The 20,310-nt window shown below is 42.3% G+C and overlaps 1 protein-coding gene and 1 long non-coding RNA gene across 2 annotated transcripts in view; one reads left to right on the top strand and one right to left on the bottom strand.

Annotated features, from left to right (window-relative positions):
* RALA (RAS like proto-oncogene A) overlaps positions 1-17,651 on the bottom strand; it is a 71,598-nt gene extending 53,947 nt beyond the window's left edge. The window contains exon 1 of the mRNA XM_075558181.1: positions 17,409-17,651. The gene's annotated coding sequence lies outside the window, so the exon portion shown is untranslated. The remainder of the gene's footprint in view (positions 1-17,408) is intronic.
* A 98-nt stretch (positions 17,652-17,749) lies between these two features.
* LOC142456862 (uncharacterized) overlaps positions 17,750-20,310 on the top strand; it is a 31,243-nt gene continuing 28,682 nt past the window's right edge. Inside the window, exon 1 of the long non-coding RNA XR_012786110.1 lies at positions 17,750-18,165. This is a non-coding gene — a long non-coding RNA (uncharacterized LOC142456862). The remainder of the gene's footprint in view (positions 18,166-20,310) is intronic.

A 20,310-nucleotide genomic window follows, 5' to 3' on the forward strand; every position in this document is an offset into this window, starting at 1 on the left:
ATCCTCAGTGGAAACTATGTAATGATATGGTCATCCTCTGTTTCAGCATAACTTTGCATAATGACCTGATCTTTGGAACCTGACCATATCAATAAGTGGGGAGTGGCTGTAATGAATCTGAAATTACTTAGCCCAGAACTCAGCCACAGAAAGCTCCCCTTACACTTCAAGACTGTATTGCATTAATCTATAAAATTTGAGCTCCAGACAGGTGAGGGTTACTTCATTATTTTCAGAAACTTGTGAGCAGGATAATAAGAAACTTAACTTTAAGAAATGAGTTATCTGGCCTGAATCAGAGATCACCTGGGAAGCCAAAAGGAAGGTTATATGCCTGTAATTTAAACTATTTAAAGTAAGGCAAATGTATAATGACTATTCTGCTAACAGATGAAGTTGTAAAAGTGCTTTTGAATATGTTAAACACTTAAATTGAAAGTACTTACTCTCTACAGCAAAATCAGAAACAAAAAGAAGTTGAAGGACAATAGACTAGTTTAAAACACAGAAGTGATGTCTAATGGAAACTTTTCCCAAAATGAAGCTGATTGTTACTATATCACAAGTGTAAAAGCCGGACAAAAAGGCCTGATTTATGGCAGATGGGGGGCTGGTTTTGTCATCATGAAAATGCGCCTGCTCGTGCAGCCATCTCAGTGCAACAGCTTTTGGCAAAACAAACAAACAAACAACAAAAAAACAACCTGCATGCCTATCTTGCTTCAAGCACCTAATTCACCTTACCTCACTCCATGATACTTCTTTTTGTTTCCATGAATGCAGAGGGACATGAAAGACAGCAATTTGATGACATAGAGGAGATGAAGAAAATATGAGGGAGGTGCCGTCAGCCATCCAACAGATTAGTTTGAAAAATGGAACTGAAGATTTGTCAAGTGTTTTAAGTGTATCAGAGAGTACTTTGAAGGTGATAAGGTTGGTGATTCCAGTTTATTTTTGGTACCCATGATGTATCACCTTCTGAAAATGTATTTCCAAGTCACATCTGACAATATATCAAAAATACAGAGCTCTTAGAATTATTAAGAATATAACCCAATTTTTAAAAAAGAGGCAGAAGATAATATAAATTGCTATAAAAATATGTTTAACACAACTTGCTGTTAGGCACATACAAATTTAAACCATAACAAGAGAATATTTCATACTACTTTACAAGAGGGCTTCAAAGCGTTCATGAAAAAACTCCATTATTTTCTTGTACACTATTTTATACTCACTAGAATGGCATTAAGGACCCCTGATGGCAGAGTGAACTGCTCAGCTGCTACCCATTAACCAAAAGGTTGGCAGTTTGAACTCACCAAACACAGAGTACTCCCCTGGGCAGTTCTAACTTGTCCTATAGGGTCGCTAGGAGTTGGCATCAACTCAATGGCTTTGTAAGTTTTGTTTTTTATTATAGTTAGAGAATGTAAATAAATGTAGCAAAATGATAATTGATGACTGGTGAAAACTGCACATTTCTGTAGGTATGAAATGTTTCAAACCACAAGTTGGGAATACATTAGCACTCATTTTAAAGCATAACCAAATATAAATCATTAAAGCAGTTTCTGTACATTTAGAAAGAGGCACAGAATTGATGTATAAAAGCTAATTTCTTTGTTCTATGACTATGTTAACATGCAGGAACTAACAAAGCAAATGGGAACTAAAAGTATAAACTAATTGCGCACACACACACACACACACACACAAGAGAGTAAGTTATCACTATGAAAATACTGTTGCTAATAGGTACACTTTGGTATGTTATTTAAGACGGAGCACAATAGTTATTGCTTGGTGTTGAAATCTTCCAGCTCTAAGTATGTCTAAGAAAAAACTGTTGAATAAAGTCAATACATTGTTCCGTCTAGAATAGCACACATTGCACTTGTACCGCCTGGCTGATGAAAAGATCAAATGAGACCATGTACACAAGATGCACTAAATTCCAATTTTAAAAAGTAGTCACTTACTTTATGTATCTTCCTGGCAAGAACAAGAGTGCAAACATAAGATTAAGCTTCACCTCACTTTTTGGTTGATGTAATTAGGTTCCTCAAGCCCAGAATGAGTTCTATTGTCTAGACCAGTGGTTCTCAACCTTCCTTATGCTGAGACCCTTTAATACAGTTCCTTATGTTGTGGTGACCCCCAATCATAAAATTATTTTTGTTGTTACTTCATAACTGTCATTTTGCTACTGTTATGAATTGGGCGACCCCTGTGAAAGGGTCGTTCGACCCCCAAAGGGGTCATGACCCACAGGTTGGAAACTGCAGATCTAGATCAAAAGCAAAGAAAAGACAAATAGAATGATGGAGATTTATCTCAGAGGGGCTAAAAAATACTGCTGAAAGAGACAAACAATAAAATAAAAGTGGGGTACCAAGCACAGAAAATCTGTCATAATGTAGATACATGAGACAGGGAGACCCTGGAGATTAACAGGGTACAGTGGGGAGGTTCCTCAGTAGTGCAAACTGTCAATGCGCTTGGCTGTTGTCTGAAAGGTTGGAGGGTTGAGTTCACCCTGAGTGCCTTAATAGAAAAGCCTGGCAATCTACTTCCGAAGCCCTGCCATTGAAAACCAAGGGAGCACAGTTCTATTCTGGCACGCATGGAGTCAGTCAACTTGACATTTTGTTCAATGTGAAGATTATCAATAATCAAAGCATTAAATGACTAGGGTTTAAAACCTCAGGAGATGGGGATTCCATGGCACAGGACAGGGGCTGGCAAACTTCTGAGAGGGAAGAGCCAATTCTGTTCCTCACAGCTATTTAAAAATTACGAGAGTCATAAATACCTTTTTACAAACAAGCAAAATTACCATTACCTAAATAAGAACCTTTCCCCCCCCAAATTTACTTCAGAGTCACATGTATGTACAGAGACAAAAATATGGCATGAGAACTGCAGTTTGCCAACCCCTGGCATAGGTAAATGTCTTAGGCAGAAATATAAGGAGAGATAGGTCTGCATACATGAAAAATCAGGGGAATGTCAGGGTGAGGAAGAGTGTAAAACAAGGAGACGAGATCTCCTATTGACCCAGTCCTGTTAATAAGGTGACAACATGCGCCAGAGGTTGAAACCTAGTCTTTTCAATGCAGAGGAATAAGCCTAACAAAAAATGTTCAAAAATTCTGAAGAAAGGCATCAATCATTGCCCAAAGACACAAAAGTAGACTGGAGGAAGTAATAATAGATTCTCTATTCTTGGTCCAGATATCTTGACACCATTCATGAAGGTATCTGACCTCCACTGAGTCGATGCCACCTCACAGTGACCCAATAGGACAGGGTAGTACTGCCCCATGTGGGTTTCCTAGACTAAAACTGCTGGAGTAGAAAGCCCATCTTTCTCCAGAGGAGCTGGTGGTTTTGACCTGATGACTTTTCTGATTGCAGCCCAAAGCCTTCTAATTATGATGAAAAATCGAGATGTAATAAGCTTAGGATTTATAAATTTTATTATGTAAAACAAACTTTTTATGTCCAAACACCAAAAAACACAAAAGCAAAAAACCCATCAGCAATGTCAAGAGATGACAGAAAATATCTGCACCCTATGAGTATGTCAAGAGTTAAATGGCTAACAGTTCTAAGTGGATGAATTTAAAATGAGGAAAAAATACCAAAAAGCAGATCGAAAAATGAGTAAATATGAGCAGATGATTAGTAAAAAGAAACATAAGCATTTCAATTTACTTTTAATAAGAGAAATACAGATTAACCTGCCTTTGCAAAAAAAACAAAAACTTTGATAAAATAATCTGTTTATGTGGCTGCAAGGGAAAAGATACTCTTGCAGACTGTTGGTGGAAATCCAAAATGGTGCAAACCATATGGAAAGGAATTTGGCAATCATAAAATTTTTCATTCCATTATTTTTCGTAATAGCAAAACATTGGAAACTATTTAAATGTCCAAGTAGCAGATGAAGTTAAAAACACACATAGTAATTACAGAAGTGTCATGTGGTTAAGAACAAAAGTATCGTATATACTCATGTATAAGCCAAGTGTTTCAGCACAAAAAAGTGCTGAAAAACGGGTTTGGCTTACGGGTCAGTGGTACCCCAGTGAGGGGCAACATCTCGCTGCCCCCATCTCGCAGGCAACTGCCATTTTTCCGCTGTTCATTCAAAGCCCCACTGACACTGCATGGCTTTGAATGTTTGTTTACTCACATCTAACCAATCTGAGCTGTCCCATGGTGTGTATCTTTGAATAAGCCTTTTAAAGACCGTGTGCAAAGGATGTGGCATGCATGGATGTCATCTGGTCAAGCCCGACTAACAAAAGGAGGAAATCTCATGAAGCCTGACCTAGAGTTAATAGCAAAGTGGGTTCGAGATGCATGGGAAGACATTCCAGAAGACATGGTGCGATGTGCCTTCCAGAAATGTAGTATTAGTAATGCTGTGGATGGCAGTGAAGACTGCGCTTTGTATGAAAATGACAGCAGTGATGGTGATGACGGCGATCTCAGTGAGGACAGCGTCTATGATGACCTCACACCAGCTGAAGCTCTGCATTGGGATACAGATGATGATGAGGAAGGATTTTAACTCTTTACATTTTAGCTTGGTTGCTGATTGAGCTCAGGGAATAGTACTCTTAAGGTATCATTGTTGATACCTTATTGTTTTTGTTGAACCTATTTTCCACTTACTTTGCTGGTTTACTAATAATGTTAAATGACTTGTCCTTTTATGTTTTTTATTTAAAATAAATATTTAAATACATACGCCACTGATGTCTCAATTTTTAGTCATTTTATTTTCATTTGTTTTGATTACTGAAACTCACCAATAGCTTCTGAATTTTCCACCCTAGGCTTATACTTGAGTCAATCAAGATTTCTGGTTTCCCAGGTAATAATTAGGTACCTCGGCTTATACTTGAGTTGGCTTACATTCGAGTACATATGGTAGTTTTCTTTCTTAAATTTCTTCATACTATTTTTTCAAATGGCTGCTAAGTTTTTAGAAAAATGAAAACCAAACCTGTGGTTGTTGAATCTCAATTCTGACTCATGGTGACCTCATGTGTGACAGGGTAGGATTGCTCCCATATGGTGTTTTTGTGTGTGTGTGTTTTTGCTGTAATCTTTAAAATGCACTCTTCTTCCAAAGTGCCACCAGGTGAGTGTGAACTGCCAATTTTCTAGTTAGTAGCTGCACACGCACCATTTTGCACCATCTTGAGTCCTAGACCCATTTGGGGTCACTGCCATCAAACGGATTCCAACTCACGGTGACCCCATGTGTGCAGAGTAGAACTGCTCGGTAAGGTTTTCACGGCTGTGGCTCTTAGGAAGCAAACTGTCCAGACCTGCCTTTTTCTGCTAGAAGTCAAACAACTATACGCATAACCCAAGACTCTACAGACTAAGTTGTCAGTATATAAACATTTATTAAATTGTTTGCAACTATTTGCGTAATAAATGAAGCTGTTGTTTCTTTTGACTGATTATACTATGAAAAAAATTACTGATATACTTAGGGTGCCATTAACAGAGAAAGTTTGGGAACCTATGATAAAGCCTTCTAGTAAAGGTTTGTGAGGTCTTTAAGTGTGTATAAGTGCTGGTATACATGCTCGTGTGCGTGCATGTGTGTCTATATGCACACGCATGTCTGTACGAGTGGTTATGAAGTTAGTATGGACTTCGGACAACCAAGTTGACAATAGGTAAATATTGCACACCCATATTGTAAACATTGTGTAAGTGCTGTGATGTGATGTTATGGTGGCACAAAAGAGGAACGATTAAGGCAGCCTTGGAAGTCTGCTTGATCTGAATTTGAGCTGGGGCCATGAGGAAGCATTTAATCAGGACAGAACTTCTGGGGCAGCAGCACCTATGACAAGATCTGAAGGCCTAGTAGGAAGAGCACATGAGGCTACGGGAAGGAATGGTAGCTGAAATTCCACCCCACCCCCACCAAAAAAATGGACAAAGAAAATATCAGGACTCTAGATATCGGAGGTAAAGAAATGAAGCCAGAGGGTTTTAGGCAAAGGGAAACCCTCAAAGGTTTTATGTATCAGATGAAGAAGTCTGAGGATTTTTTTTTTGATTCTTCTCCCTTTATTGGACGCTTTGTGGGTGTCAAGCAGGTCTTGAGATTGCAGTGAGATCATTATTTAAAAACTGACCAGGACTAAAGCTTGGTCTAGAGCTCCAAATGAGAAGCAGAAAGAATGGGGGCGGTGGAGCTGGGGTTCCCACCAACATCACCAAAATCCAGAAAATGAGGATCGTAAGCTCTTTCACGGGTCAAATCCAGGGCTTGGGCCCCTGGACTAACCCCCAGATGCCTCTGGCTACATCAGTATCCAGGTCAGGTGACCAGCCAGGAGCTGGAAGGGAAGAGCCAGCTGAGTCCAGACACCGACAAAGGTCACTGGGAAGAGGACAGGTACTGTCCAGCTGCACATGAGTGCAGCTAAGGCCGGCTGAGAGTCTGAGGATTTTTAAAGAAGACTTCAACAGAAATTTGTGTATCAGTGTTCACTACATCAGTATTCACAACAGCCCAAACAGCCTCAATGTCCATCAACAGATAAATGAATAAACAAAAGGTGATACCATACATGTAGTGGAATACTACTCAGCCAGCAGAAGTCAAGTCTAGATACATGCTACAATGTGGATAGAGTTTGAACACCTTAAGCTGAGTGAAATAAACCAGCAACCAAAGGATGAGTATTGCGTGACCCCACTTACACAAAAAGACAAGAAAAGGCAAATCTAGAGAGGCCACAGTTTATTACTAGTTACCAAGTGTGGGAAGGAGGGTTCAAAGAGGATGACTGGAGATGGACAAAACCGCACCATGGGGGGGAGTAGAATACCGATGACTACAATTGCTACCAAGAAACTGTACATCTGTCAAAAATTTAACTAGATCTAAAAAGTTGAGCTAGATATGCAAGGCTTTTTGTGTGTGAGAAATTTCAATGAAAAGATGTTACTTTTACACAACCTTTCTGAAGCACCTTTTAAATATAAGACTATTCAGGCTTAAAAAAATAGTATCCCCACCCAAGAAGAGGGTATTGTTTATATCTCCACAGGGAAAGAGGGACCAGACTTCAACCCGGTGTTCCAGGATGTGAATGCAGCGTGCCCGCATGGAGCGGGGAGCCAGAGGAGGGGTCTGAGGGCCTGGCCCCAATTCCAACTATGTGGACAGCTGCCCCTCCCCACAGAAAAATTCACTTTAGAGGACAGCACCGAAACTGCAGCTCGGGGAGAGGGACATGTCTGATCAGAGCACACGGGAGCAAATGAAGGGGGAGGAAGAGAGAGTGGAGCACATCCTGGCCCACCAGGCCTTGAGGACGATATCCCCGCTCAGAGTAGCCAACACAGAGAGGACCATATGGCTGGCCTCACTATGAGACAAAACATCCCTCGCTGACCCATGGCCCTACAGGGTACAACACTGGAGACACAATATAGGGATTGGCCGAGTCTGGCCCCACCACAATGAGGCAAAACACTAAGGGCGTATGGCAGAGCAGGGAAGTCCCCAGGGAGTGCCAAAGATAGACTTTGGAGCCAGGGCGTGGCACCCCATCAGACTCGACTGGAGGATACTACTAGAGGTCAACAAACAGATCTTGAACTATTTATAGGTTTTACTTTTTTTAAAATTTAAATTAAAAAATTTTTTTGTCATGGGTTTTTTTGTTGTCGTTTTGTTTTCTTTTTTTGCTGTTTTGCTTTGTCTTATTTTTGTGTGAATATTATTATCTCTGCAGGTCTATCTAGATAAGATAGGGTGGATGAACAGTCTGGAGGAGAAAACAGGATGGATGGTTCTGTGGGGACATGGGAGAGGGGGATGTGGGGGAAAGGAGGTGGTGTTGACCAACCCAGGGACGGGAACAAGTGATCCAAAATCAGTGGCAAGGAGGGTGTGAGAGACCTGGTAGGGGCTGTTCAAGGGCAATGTAACCGAGAGGAATTACTGAAACCCAAATGAAGGCTGAGCATGATAGTCAGACAAGAGGAAAGTAAAAGGAAATAGAGGAAAGAACTAGGAGGCAAAAGGAATTTATAGAGGTTTAAATAAAGGCGTGCATATATGTAAATATATTTACATAGGATGATGGGTAAATAGATCTACGTGCATATATTTATAGGTTTGGTATAAAGGTAGCAGATGGACATTGGGCCTCCACACTCAAGTACTCCCTCAATGCAAGAACACTTTGTTCTATTAAATTGGTATTCCATGATGCTCACCTTCCCGACAAGAAAAAAATCATCATTGTGTGGCCACCTCCCCGAATCCAGTGCTGAAGACAAATGTGTACATAAGCAAATGTGGTGAAGAAAGCTGATGGTGCCCAGCTATCAAAAGTATATATAGTGTCTGGGGTCCTAAAGGCTTGAAGATAAACAAGCAGCCATCTAGCTCAGAAGTAACAAAGCCCAAAACAGCCTGTGTGACCAGCCATGAGGTGTCGAAGGGACCAGGTATCAGGCATCAAGGAACAAAAAATCTTATCATTGGGGAGGAGGAGCAGTCCAGATTGGGGACCCAAAGTCCATGTGTATGCAACTGGACATCCCCTTACAGAAGGGTCATGGGGAGGAGATGAGCCAGTCAGGGTGCAGTGGAGCAATGATGAAACATACAACTTTTCCTCTAGTTCCTAAATGCTTCCTCCCCTCCCCCATCATCATCCCAATTCTACGATATAAATCTGGCTAGAACAAGAGGATGTACACTGGTACAGACAGGAACCGGAAACACGGGGATCCAGGAGAGATGATCCCTTAAGGACCAGTGGTGAGAGTGGTGACACCGGGAGGGTAGAAGGAAGGATTTTGCGGTAGAAAGGGGGAACTGATTATAAGGACCTATATATAACCTCTTCCCTGGGGGATGGACAACAGAAAAGTGGGTAGAGGGAGATGTTGGACAGTGTAAGATATGACAAAATAATAATTTATAAATTACCAAGATTTCACGAGGGAGGGGCTAGTGGGGAGGTAGGGGAAAAATGAGGAGCTGATACCAAGGGCTCAAGTACAAAGCAAATGTTTTGAGACTGAAGAGGGCAACAAATGTACAAATGTGCTTGACATACAACGGATAATGTATGCTTGACATACACTTTGAGGGATTCAGTCTTTACTCATTCAAGTATAATTACATTAAAAATTCAAACTTCCAAAATGTGCCCATTCACCTTTCAAAAACTCACAGCGTTCTAATTTTTTCCTTCTATATTGAAATCAAAACCGTATGAATCAATTATGTAATAAGATATTTTAGAGCTAAAGAGAAAAACTTAAGAATAACTGTTAGTAATGGACTCTAAATTTTTTACTTAACACAGTGCTTTGCTTTATTTTTTAACACCCCCCCCAAAAAAACCCACACTCTAAGCAAAATGTAATTGGGCAAAATTAAATATTTTATTCCCAGATCCTTCAAATCAAGCTCATTTAAAACTGTAAGAATTATTTTAAGTGCAGCATTGGCCTGGATTAGACTGTCCCGTCCTGTCACCTTTAAAACTGCATGCTATTACCACGTCATTATGACACGTGTAGTTAGTTTGAGCTCCCTTTTAACCTACCTCAAAGTTGTTTCAGTTTATTTTCAGCTTTCTCTTTTGAGGTTTTCTGTGTTTCGCTAGTCATTGTTGTTGGGTTTTTGGTTTGATTTATATGATTTTCTGTATAGCAAACTCAGGACAGGTAGATCTATAAGATAGTAACTGGAAAGGGGCAAGGCAGAAGATGAGTGAAACGGGGAGCTAACAATGAGGATGAGAAGAAAATGTTCTGAAATTGATGGTGGTGGTGATTTCACAAATCTGAATATGGTTGACTGATTAAATGGTATTATATTTGAAATATATGCCAATAAAACTTGAAAAAACAACCTGCATGCTTATCCCAAAGTAAAATGATATATTATCTCAAAAAGGTAAAAATACTGAACAAGCACATCTCTGCTTCTTCTCCCATTACTTCCAACCCCCTCCCCCTCAATCTCCAGTGGAGAAGAACCATTTAAGGAACAACATAGTTTCAGTAAAGATTTCAGGTACTTCTCTCAAATTGGGGGTATTCACGTCAGTAAGTTCTTGGAAAAATTGAAATTTAAAAAAATAATAGTATTTTCCCCATGAACTTTTGGAAGTCTCCTTGTATGTTCCCACCTGGCAATCAAGCACCAGAGCAGTGTTCCGAATACTCCACCAGCACACCTGTGTGAACAACGGTCTGATCCTCAGCGTTTCCCAACCTCACACTCTTTTGTGACATGCACCAAAAGGGAGAACACTGCATTTGGAGGAAAAATGGTGATAAAGAGAACCTCTATCCAGTGACAATGGCAGTTCTAAGCACCACTCAAGGCAAAGGGTGCTGTGATCTGTCTCTTGGTTTGCTTGAAGCTCAGCTCAATCAGAATCACCACATCCTCAGCATATCAAGATTAATTGTAATACCCATGCTCACACTTAAAAATCCAAGCTGACGCACTAACTCCATACCAAATCCACTGTCACCCAGTCAATTCTGACTCAGAGTCACAACTTAAGTCAGTTAACTGCTCCACAGGGCTTCCAAAACTGTAAATCTTTATGGGAGTCATCAGCCTCATCTTCCTCTCATGCTTCTGACTGGCTGCATAAGTGGGGGTGCAGAACTCAACCACACTCATTCCCAGTATGTTGATTCCAACTCACAGTGGACCCGCTCACTGCCATCGAGTTGTTGGCAACTTGTAACAACCCTATTGGACAGGGTACAGCTGCCCCACGAATTTCCCAAATCTTTACCGGAGTAGAAAGCCCAGTCTTTCTCCCACAGAGCTACTGATGGTTTCAAACTGTTGACCATGAGGATCACAGCCCATCACATAACTACTATGCCATAAGGGCTCCTGGTCATAGTGACACTCAAAACTCATTGCCCTTGCACCAATACTGACTCTTAGCGACTGCTCTGTGGGTTTCTGAGACTGACTGTTTACCAGAGTAGAAAGCTCAGTCTTTCTCCCGCGGAGCTGTTGATGACTTTGAACTGACAATCGTGCTGATCATAGCCCAATGTGTAACCACTACACTACCAGGGTTCCTCACCACACCAACAGGGCTCCTATAGTTGAACGAAGCCTCCTGAAAAGAATGTGACTTTAATAAAAATTGGAAAACCTACTTACCCTGCAGAGGTATTATGGAGATTAGAAATCATATCAGTAAAGCTCTTAGCAAAGTGCTTGGTTGACAATCAATATATGAGAACTGTTATTACCAGGAGAGCTATTGAATTAAAGGGAAATCTGACCTTTGCAGAGGTAATGCTCCTGAGATCAAAGAGTTACAGAGTCTCCTTGGTGTCTAAGAATTTGAAAACAAGCATAAACTGCTATCTTACTTTCCCCAAATCATAATTTTTCCCTTTTTCTTCGTTATTATTCAAAGGCTTTCAAAGTGATTATCCTTGCCACACATTTATTCAGGAATACAAGTGTTTAGTACATTGACATACACATTTGTAAGAATTGATAGTAGTTTGTTTTGCAGAATTTGAACTTGGACCATTATCAGATAGTTGGAGAAGAGAAAACATCAGCACTTTTAAAAAACCAACCATCTACAGGCAAAAATAATCTTCACAAACAGTAGGTACAAGTATTCCCTATAATAGCCATGAGAATAAAGTGTTACAATGAAAAACTCCTTTAAAAGAAGTGTAAAATTAACTGTATATTAAACAGATACAGTATTTAACAGCACCTGCATCTCTGAAAAGAAATGTGCATAAAAATATTTAAAAACTAAGCCTAAGTCATAGAAAATGTCAGAAGATTTCATGTATCCATGCGAGGAACCAGCTTTTCTAAGCAATTCTGTGGTGCATCATGTTTTCCGAGACATAGTAACTCCCAATTTCCTTTTTGATTAATAGAGGGTATGCTTATCAACTCCAAACATAAAACTGACTCATAAAGAAAGCATTTTCCTGATGACATTAGACAAACATGCTCAAGTAGTAAGAATTTAGTAATGGGATATAAACTATTACAATGTTCCCCTACAATCTCCCAAATATAATTTCCACTTCTAAGGGAAAGTTAGTTTTGGAAAGCAAAGGAATCTTGATTTTTTTTTCTGACCCTGTATGTATGAGGATAAGTCAAAAGGTATTGCTATAAAACCATAAAAATCTTTTCTAAACAGCAACAAAATCAAAAGTTGAAGCTATGCTTTCTCAACAAATCCTCTGTCTATGTCTATACACATCTGAAGGCAGTATTTCTCTCTCTAATCCTTCCCCAAAGAATTCTGGGTTCTTCAAGTTAGAGTACATCAAAATGACAGTTCTGACAACCCCTTGAGAACTCAAATTATGCTCCTTTTAAATGCCCTTTTGAGTTTGGGGAACAAAAAAGAAGTCTGAAGAGGCAAGATCAGGGCTATACGAAGGATGTGGTAAGGTTTCCCAACAAAATTCTCATAGAACAGCCCTGCTTTCCTATGATGGTTAAGTTGGTGTGTCAACTTGGTTGTGCAATGATTATTAACTATTTTGCAGTTACGATATAGTCATCCCCTAATAAAGAGATCTGATATAATGTAATCACCTCCAAAAATGAAACTTGCTATGTGCTGTCCATCAGCTGAATGGGCATTTCCTTGGATATGTGGTCTGCTTCCAAAATATATGGATATACTAGCAAAGTTCTTTTGCTTTGGAGCTGGCTCCTGCATCTAGCTTATCATCCGATCTCTGCTTCTTTGTACTTGAGCAAGCAGCCTGCTATAAAGCCTGCCAATCCTGTGATTGAGCCACAAGCCTGCCATATTACCTGTCAACCTTCTGCAGCCAGCAGCCTGCCATCTTATCTGATCACCTTGGGTTCCTCAGTTCCAGCAGCCAATCAAAACAAGAAAAGCCTCCAACCTGACATATGACCCACCGACTTGGAACTTGCCAGCCTCTACAACCACACCAGCCATTTCCATGAGAGAAATTTTTCCAAAGTACACCCACCACTTGTCTGTCAGTTTGTCATACTGTGGTGAGTTTGTGTGTTGCTATGATACTGAAGCTATGTCACTGGTATTTCAAATACCAGCAGGGTCACCCAAAGTGAACACCCTTATTTCAGGTAGCAGGATATGAACAAGAACCAACAGTGCTAAAAGAAGTTCAAGCTTTACTGAAGGCATTGGCCAAAGACGAGACTCAAGGAATTGGTGCAATATCAATTGAAATGTTTCAATAAGTTGATGAAACACTGGAAGAAATCACTCATCTCTACCAGGATATTTGGAAGACAGCTATTTGGCCAATTTATTGGAAAATATCCTTATCTGTGCTCATTCCAAAAAAAAGTGACCCAACAAAATGCTCATTATCATTGATACCTCATACAAATAAAATATTCTCGAAGATCATCTGATAACGGTTGTAGTAGTATACTGACAGAGAGCTGCCAGAGGTCCAGGCCAGACTGAGGAGAGGAGGTAAGACACAGAACATCACTGCTGACATCAGATCATCTTGGGTGATCACAGAGAACAACAGAAAGATTTTTACTTGTGTTTCCCTGACGGTGCCAAGGCATTCAATTGTGCGGACCACAATAAACTATGGATAACCTTGAGAAGAATGGAAATTTCAGAACACTTCATTGTGGTCAAGAGGATCTTGTATATATCTTAGAAGGCAGTTCTGCAAACAGAACAAGAACTGCATGGCTTACAATCAGGCCAGGTGTGCGTCAGGGTTGTATCCTCACCACACTTATCGCATCTGTAGGCTGACCAGATAACGCAGAGAAACTGCATTCTATGAAGAATGGGGCATCAGGATTGGAAGAAGGCTTATTAACAGCCTGCAAGTGAAATGAAAATGACACAACCTTGCTTGCTAAAGTGGAGTGAAAGCACTTGCTACTGGTGATCCAGGATGGTAGTCATCAGTATAGACTAAGATTCAATGTAAAAAGAAGACCAAAACTCTCAGAACTGGATCAATAGGTAACATCGTGATACATGGAGAAAAGATTAAAGTGGTCAAGGAGTTTGTCTTGCTTGGATCCACAATCAATGCTCATGGAAGCAGCAGCCAATAGATTAAAAGATGTACTGCATTGGGTAAATCAGCTGCACAAAATTTTCACAGCAGTGGTTCTCAACCTTCCTAATGCCATACCCTTTAATACAGTTCCTCATGTTGTGGTGAACTCCCAACCACGAAATGATTTTTGTTGCTACTTCATCACTGTAATTTTGCTGCTGTTATGAATCAGGCGACCCCTATGAAAGGGTCGCTCAACCCCCAAAGGGGTTGCAACCCACAGGTTGAAAACAGCTGCCCTAGAGTATTGAAAGTCAAAGATGTTACTTTGAGGACTAAGGTACTCCTGACCTAAGCCATGGCATTTTCAATTGCCTTACCTGCATGTGAAAGTTGGACACTGAATAAGGAAGACTGAAGAAGAATCAATGCATTTGAATTGGGGTGCTGGAGAATATTTACAGTACCATCGTCTGCTAAAAGAACAACCAAATCTGTCTTGGAAGAAGTATGTCTCGAGTGCTCCTTAAAGGCAAGGATGGCAAGACTTCTTAAATACTTTTGGACATCTTGTCAGGAGAGACCAGTCTGTGGAGAAGGACATCATGCTTGATAAAGTGGAGGGGCAGAGAAAAAGAGGAAGGCCCTCAAGGAGGTGGACTGACATGACCACAATAGGCTTAGGCACAGGAACAATAGTGAGGATGGCACAGCCCTGGGCAGTGTTTTCTTCTGTTGTGCATGCGGTCGGCCGCTATGGGTGTAAACTGACTCAATGGCACCTAACAGCAACGCAAATATATATACAAGGGGGCTTCAAAAATGTTCTTGCAAAAATTCCATGATTTGCCCATAAAGTTTTTGAAACTGCCTCATATATAAGCATCACTGGTTTGGCTTCTCTCAAGAACCTAACCTCAGATATTATTATCCTTGAAGGACGAGCAGGTGCATTGTTGTAATGGAGGAAAAAAAAATTCCTCGGAAAAAATTTTTCTAGCCTTTTTCTCCCCTGTGAAGTTTTAAATTTCCTAAAAACTTCTTTCTGATAAGTGACTGTGGAAAAAAAAATCCTGTCTCAAAAAAAAATTCAATAAAAAATGACCTCTTTGGAATCCAAAATTATTCATCATCACCTCTTGCGCTGGCCTCTCTACTTTGAATGTAAGTGGCCCAGCAGATCCTTGCAGAAGTCAGTTTTCATTTGACCTTGCTCTCTGGATTGTACTGGTAAATTCAAGATCCATCCTGTTACAATTTGTTCTGTAAAATTATTTTCATGAGCTTTGATCTTGCTTAAGGAGTGATGGGAAGATCAGCTTTTTGAGCTAGCTGATCTTCACACTTGCTGAGGTCAAAATGTTTGCCTCAAGTTGATAAGGCGACACCATGTAAATTCCCAACTTCAGCAGCTAGCACATCAATGGTAACTCCACAGGCTTCTTCCACCAGTTTCAGCGCTTTGGCTACAGTTTCTTCATTTGACAAGATTGACTGTCATGTCTGGTTCATCTTTGAGGTCATCATGACCTTCTTTAAAATGCTTGATCCAGCTAAAAACCATGTTGTTTTTTGTTTTGTTTTGAATCGGGGCAGCATTCTTGTAAACTTGTGGCAAAGCTTCAATAATCTGGAAGGATGCCCTGTGAGTTGTGTTATTAGTCCTGACATCAACATTGTCTTTCTTTTCACATAGTATAGAAAGCACCTTTTACAAGGCACCCTAATTGAGACCAAGCCAAGTGTATTACTGAACTTGTCAGCAGCCAACCTTTAAGCAAAGAGACATACTTAAACACATTCTGTTTTGAATAAACCTAATTTTATATGAACTGGGGCCCTAGAAGCAATATATGTATTTAATTTATCCTTATACAATAAACTGGAATAACAGAAAGCCTAACCTAACAAAAAATAAACGACCCTTGGATGGTGACTGTGAGATCATTTACACACTCATTCATAACGTGAACAAATATGTAAGTAGCTTCTATGTTCCAGGCACACCACATGGAAACAATGATGAGTAAGATCGGGCTTCTGACCTGAAGAAATTCAAGATCCAAAAATGATGTTTTAAAAGTCACAAGGGCTATTTTATAACAATTTTGTATTCAGGGTCAGAAAATATAAACTAATGAAGTATACTTAGATACATTAAAAAAGCCTAAGGTAAAAGGGAACACCTTCAACCTACAATTTCCTAATGAAATTTATTATTCAAATTTTGGAATATGACTCAAGTTGTAATTTGCTTTGGGCGAAATAACTCATTTATGACATGTTTTGTTAAAAGAACCCAAAATTTGTTCTTATACATTCATTCTTCAAATGATGATTTGCTTTTCAGTGTAACTTACAAATTTTCTGAATGGGGAAGGAAGCGGATGGAAAAAAACGAGAGGATTCGAATCGCGGTGGGGGGGGGGATGTATTTCCCCAGGAAAAGTTTCTTTACTCCACAACAAACAATTTTCTACATTAGTTGCTTTACAACTTAATAAGTAGGGCGTGGCCCTGGGGTTCTCACAGTATCTCAATGACACTTGGATTAGCTCTCACAAGTCTGGGCATTCAGGTTTTCAGGTAAACCCCAGTTAACTCCCTAATTCTCCCTAAACCTTCAAACACTGCCACCTCTGTGCCTCACTGCTGCCCACTTGCACACACACCGACCCTGGATCACATCTTCCACATCTGGAAAGCCTTTAGGAACGAAGGGTGGCTAAACATCCACAACCGAAAACACCTACTCCCCTTCCTCGTATATAGACTAGATTACCCCAATACTGGCTAAACCTGTGCAAGGAGCCCAGGACTGGCAATTCAGTGCGGCGCGTCTAATGACTTCAGGGTGAAAAAGCTATTCCTTTAACTGGCACAAAACACCGGCGAAGAAGCTTGAAAAACCAACTGCTTGCATAAAGCCCGGGGTGGAAGGACGAGGGAGCAGAGGGAGGCGCGGAGACTGCGGCGGTGGATGCCCGAGGTCACGGGCACCGCCCGGGGACCTCAGCGTGGCGGGGCAGGGACCGTCCGGAGATGCGGGGTGACCTTCTGGCGAGGCCAACTCGGGGGAGCACCCGCCGGGCGTGGGGACGTCGCCGCAGCCGCCCGCTCTCGGAGCTCACTCGCCCGCAGACACGAACGCGGCGCCCGGGATTCCAGCCGGGGCTCCTCCCGCAGGGGGTCCCCCACGGGCAGGACGCGGGACGTGCAATCTCGGCCGCGGGGCCCTGCGTGTGGGCCGCCGCCCGGACACACCCCCACAGCGCCCGGGCGGCCGAGCCCCTCGCGGGGCTTCCCGGGGAGGCAGCGCTCACCTGCACCGCGAGCCGCCCCGCTGCCCTGCGGGCTCCGGACGCCGCGGCGGCGCTGCCTCGGGCCGGAGGGTGCTCGGCCTTTGTCCTGGGGAAGGCACCGCGCCGGGGAGCAGCAGCACACAGGTCCGACGGGCGGCGGCGGCGCCTGGGCGGCGGGAGGAGGAGGCCGAGGAGGAGGAGGAGGCGGCGGCGGCGGAGGAGGACTCCCGGCGCTCCACTCTCAGCAGCTACACCCTCCTCCTGGCTGCTCTGCAGCAGCCGCCGCAGATCACTTCCGGGGCGCGGGGAGGGAGGCGGGACCGGCCGCGAGCGACTTCCTGTCCGCGGGCGGCCAGGAGGACGGGCGAGCACCGCGGCCGGAGAACAATAGTCGGGAGGGCGTGGGGCTGCTGGCTCCCTCCCTCGGCGCCCAGAGAATTGTCCACGCTCCCTTTCGGGCGGCGCCCGCCCCCCACCCCTCGGCTCCTCGCGCCGGAGGGGTGAAGTCACCTCCCAGGGGCCCGGGCGTGGTCTCGGGGCCCACGGAGGTTCCCGGATCTCGGCGTCGGCGCCGCGACGCCCTGCCTTTCTCTTGGGGACCCGGAGGGGTTCTTGCGGAGAGGAAGGGAAGGTGGAGGCCGCCATCTTGCTGGTGGTGGGGCAGCCCGTGGTCCCCGAGCCTCTTAGGATGTCCGCATCCCCGCCCACGCCCCATCCTGTGGCCGGGGCTTTCCAGAGGAGTTGGTGACGTGGCTCGTTGCGGGCTGAATCCCGAGAGGTGGGTCAGTCGCTTGTCCCCCTAGAGAGGATCGTTAGTTCTCGGGGCCTCTTGTCTTTTCCCAACTGCAGACCCTGGGACAACTCGCCGCCACAGTGGGTCAGGGAGCCCTTTCTGAATGACACAGGACTGGCCTGGAGCTTGATGTGGCATGAGATCATCCTGCTTCCCCCGAGACACTCCGATTTGGGAACTGAAGTTAGAAGTAGTTCCACTGAATCGGATTTTGGTTAATTTTCACCACAGATGCCCATAGATCGTTTGTATAACATCTGTCAGGAGTTACATAGTCTTATCTCGTGACTGCCATTCCCCCTCCACCTCCTTCCCCTGCCCCACTCCAATTTTGAGTACCAACTATGTACTGGACATGGCTAAGTCTTTACTCTGAAGGAAAGCCTACACTAGTGCCCAGGCAAACATGAAAGCAAATAATTAACTGATACACACACACACCAAGGTACAGAGAAAATTGAATGAATGGATTTACTAACTCTGGTTTAGAGTTTGGAAGATATAACATGGATTTCTCCAAGCCCAAAAACCGGGCATGAAATGGCAGATCCGAATTCAGATACAAAGTGCATGTATGCGAGTACAGGGACAAGAAATGATGTGTGTCCGGAAGTCTGAGTAGTCGTTACAGGATTTAAAATTCAAGCCTAAATTGCTGAAAAGCTGAAGCTGGGAAAGCAGGCAGGAGCCAATCTTAAAGTAAGGTCCGTGCCATGGAGAAGCAAAGAGGAGCCCCTGAGAGATTCAAATCAAAGGATGCCCCGGAACAGATTTACAGTTGAAGCCATTCTGCTGGCGGAGGACAGATGAACTTAGTTTAGTTTGGGAGATGATGACTTCAAACTGCCAGTGAGCAGATGCTGCCTGATGGCGGTAACTGTCTGGACCTGGAATTCTCGGGAGGGGTTATAAACAGCATGGGTTGTGACCACCGCATCAAAGCTGACAATTCATCCTACTTCCTTGAACACAGTTTTAGAGCTAGGATGTTTTGGTTTTTTCTCCACTTGAGAAAATTCCTGAAATATTACATTTTTTAAAAAACAGAACAATTCATTACTACCGACTCTTATTACCCAGGGCTACAAGTAGATGGACTTTGATAAAATCGAAAAATGTGGAACAGACCTTCAAATTCCAGCAAAATAAAACCAGCCCAACTGGACTGGCTGAGACTGGAGGACTTGCCCAGAAATCCTCTTCAACCTTAAGCAGAAACTAACCCCTGAGATCATCTTGTAGCTAATAACAGAGGGGCTCAAAAAAAATCACCCCAAAGTATTGCTATGTTCCTTTAAAAAAATCACCTGAGACTGAAACAGTCTGTGACTTAAAAACAAAGATGGTCACGGCAAGGGTGCAGGGAAAGTAGAGGAACAGAAATGGAATGACCAGAAGGAAAGGAGAATGTTCAGGCATTGTAAAACATGTTGCCAATGTCACTGAGCAACTTACGTAGAAATTATTGAACAGGAGCTTGCACTGCTGTGTAAACCTTTACAAAAAATAATGAAATCTGATTTGATAATCTATTGAACAGTAGTCAAGACTTCTAAGGACCATAAGGTTGGTCTTACCAGAAACAATGTAGGACTAGTAACTGATGTAGAAAAATAAACTCATAAAATGAAGTATTATGTTGATATTTTAACAATATAAATATGTTTATTTCATTAACAGCCAACAATTTTGTTAGGCTAGCTATGAGTTCAGAATTAAGACTAGTGGGTAATATAAATACTGTATTTACACTTGTGTTTCAAACTGGGTTTTGTACGTCAAACTGGGTGTTGTGTTAAATTTATAATCAATAAAAACTAGAAAAAAATTTATAAATGCTTAGATATCTTTTGACTCGGGTTTAATTTCTATTATGTTTTTCATGCCTTCTGTATTAATAGAGTTTGTTAGTAAAAGAGACCTAGAAATAGGATGAGTTCAAGAAGAGTGAGCAAAGAGAACACGATGAAGGACAACTTCAAGTTCATTAGTCAACCTGTCTCAGCTCCTGCGTTGTAGTTCACAGCTTTTCCGACCTACCAGAAATCAGTATGAAATGAAATGGTCCTTTTTGAGCAGAGGCCTCAGAAAGCCACAAATAGCAAAAGGCCTGTAAATACTAGTTACGGC

Source organism: Tenrec ecaudatus, chromosome 9 (assembly GCF_050624435.1).
Source record: "Tenrec ecaudatus isolate mTenEca1 chromosome 9, mTenEca1.hap1, whole genome shotgun sequence".
Classification (NCBI taxonomy): Eukaryota; Metazoa; Chordata; class Mammalia; order Afrosoricida; family Tenrecidae; genus Tenrec; species Tenrec ecaudatus.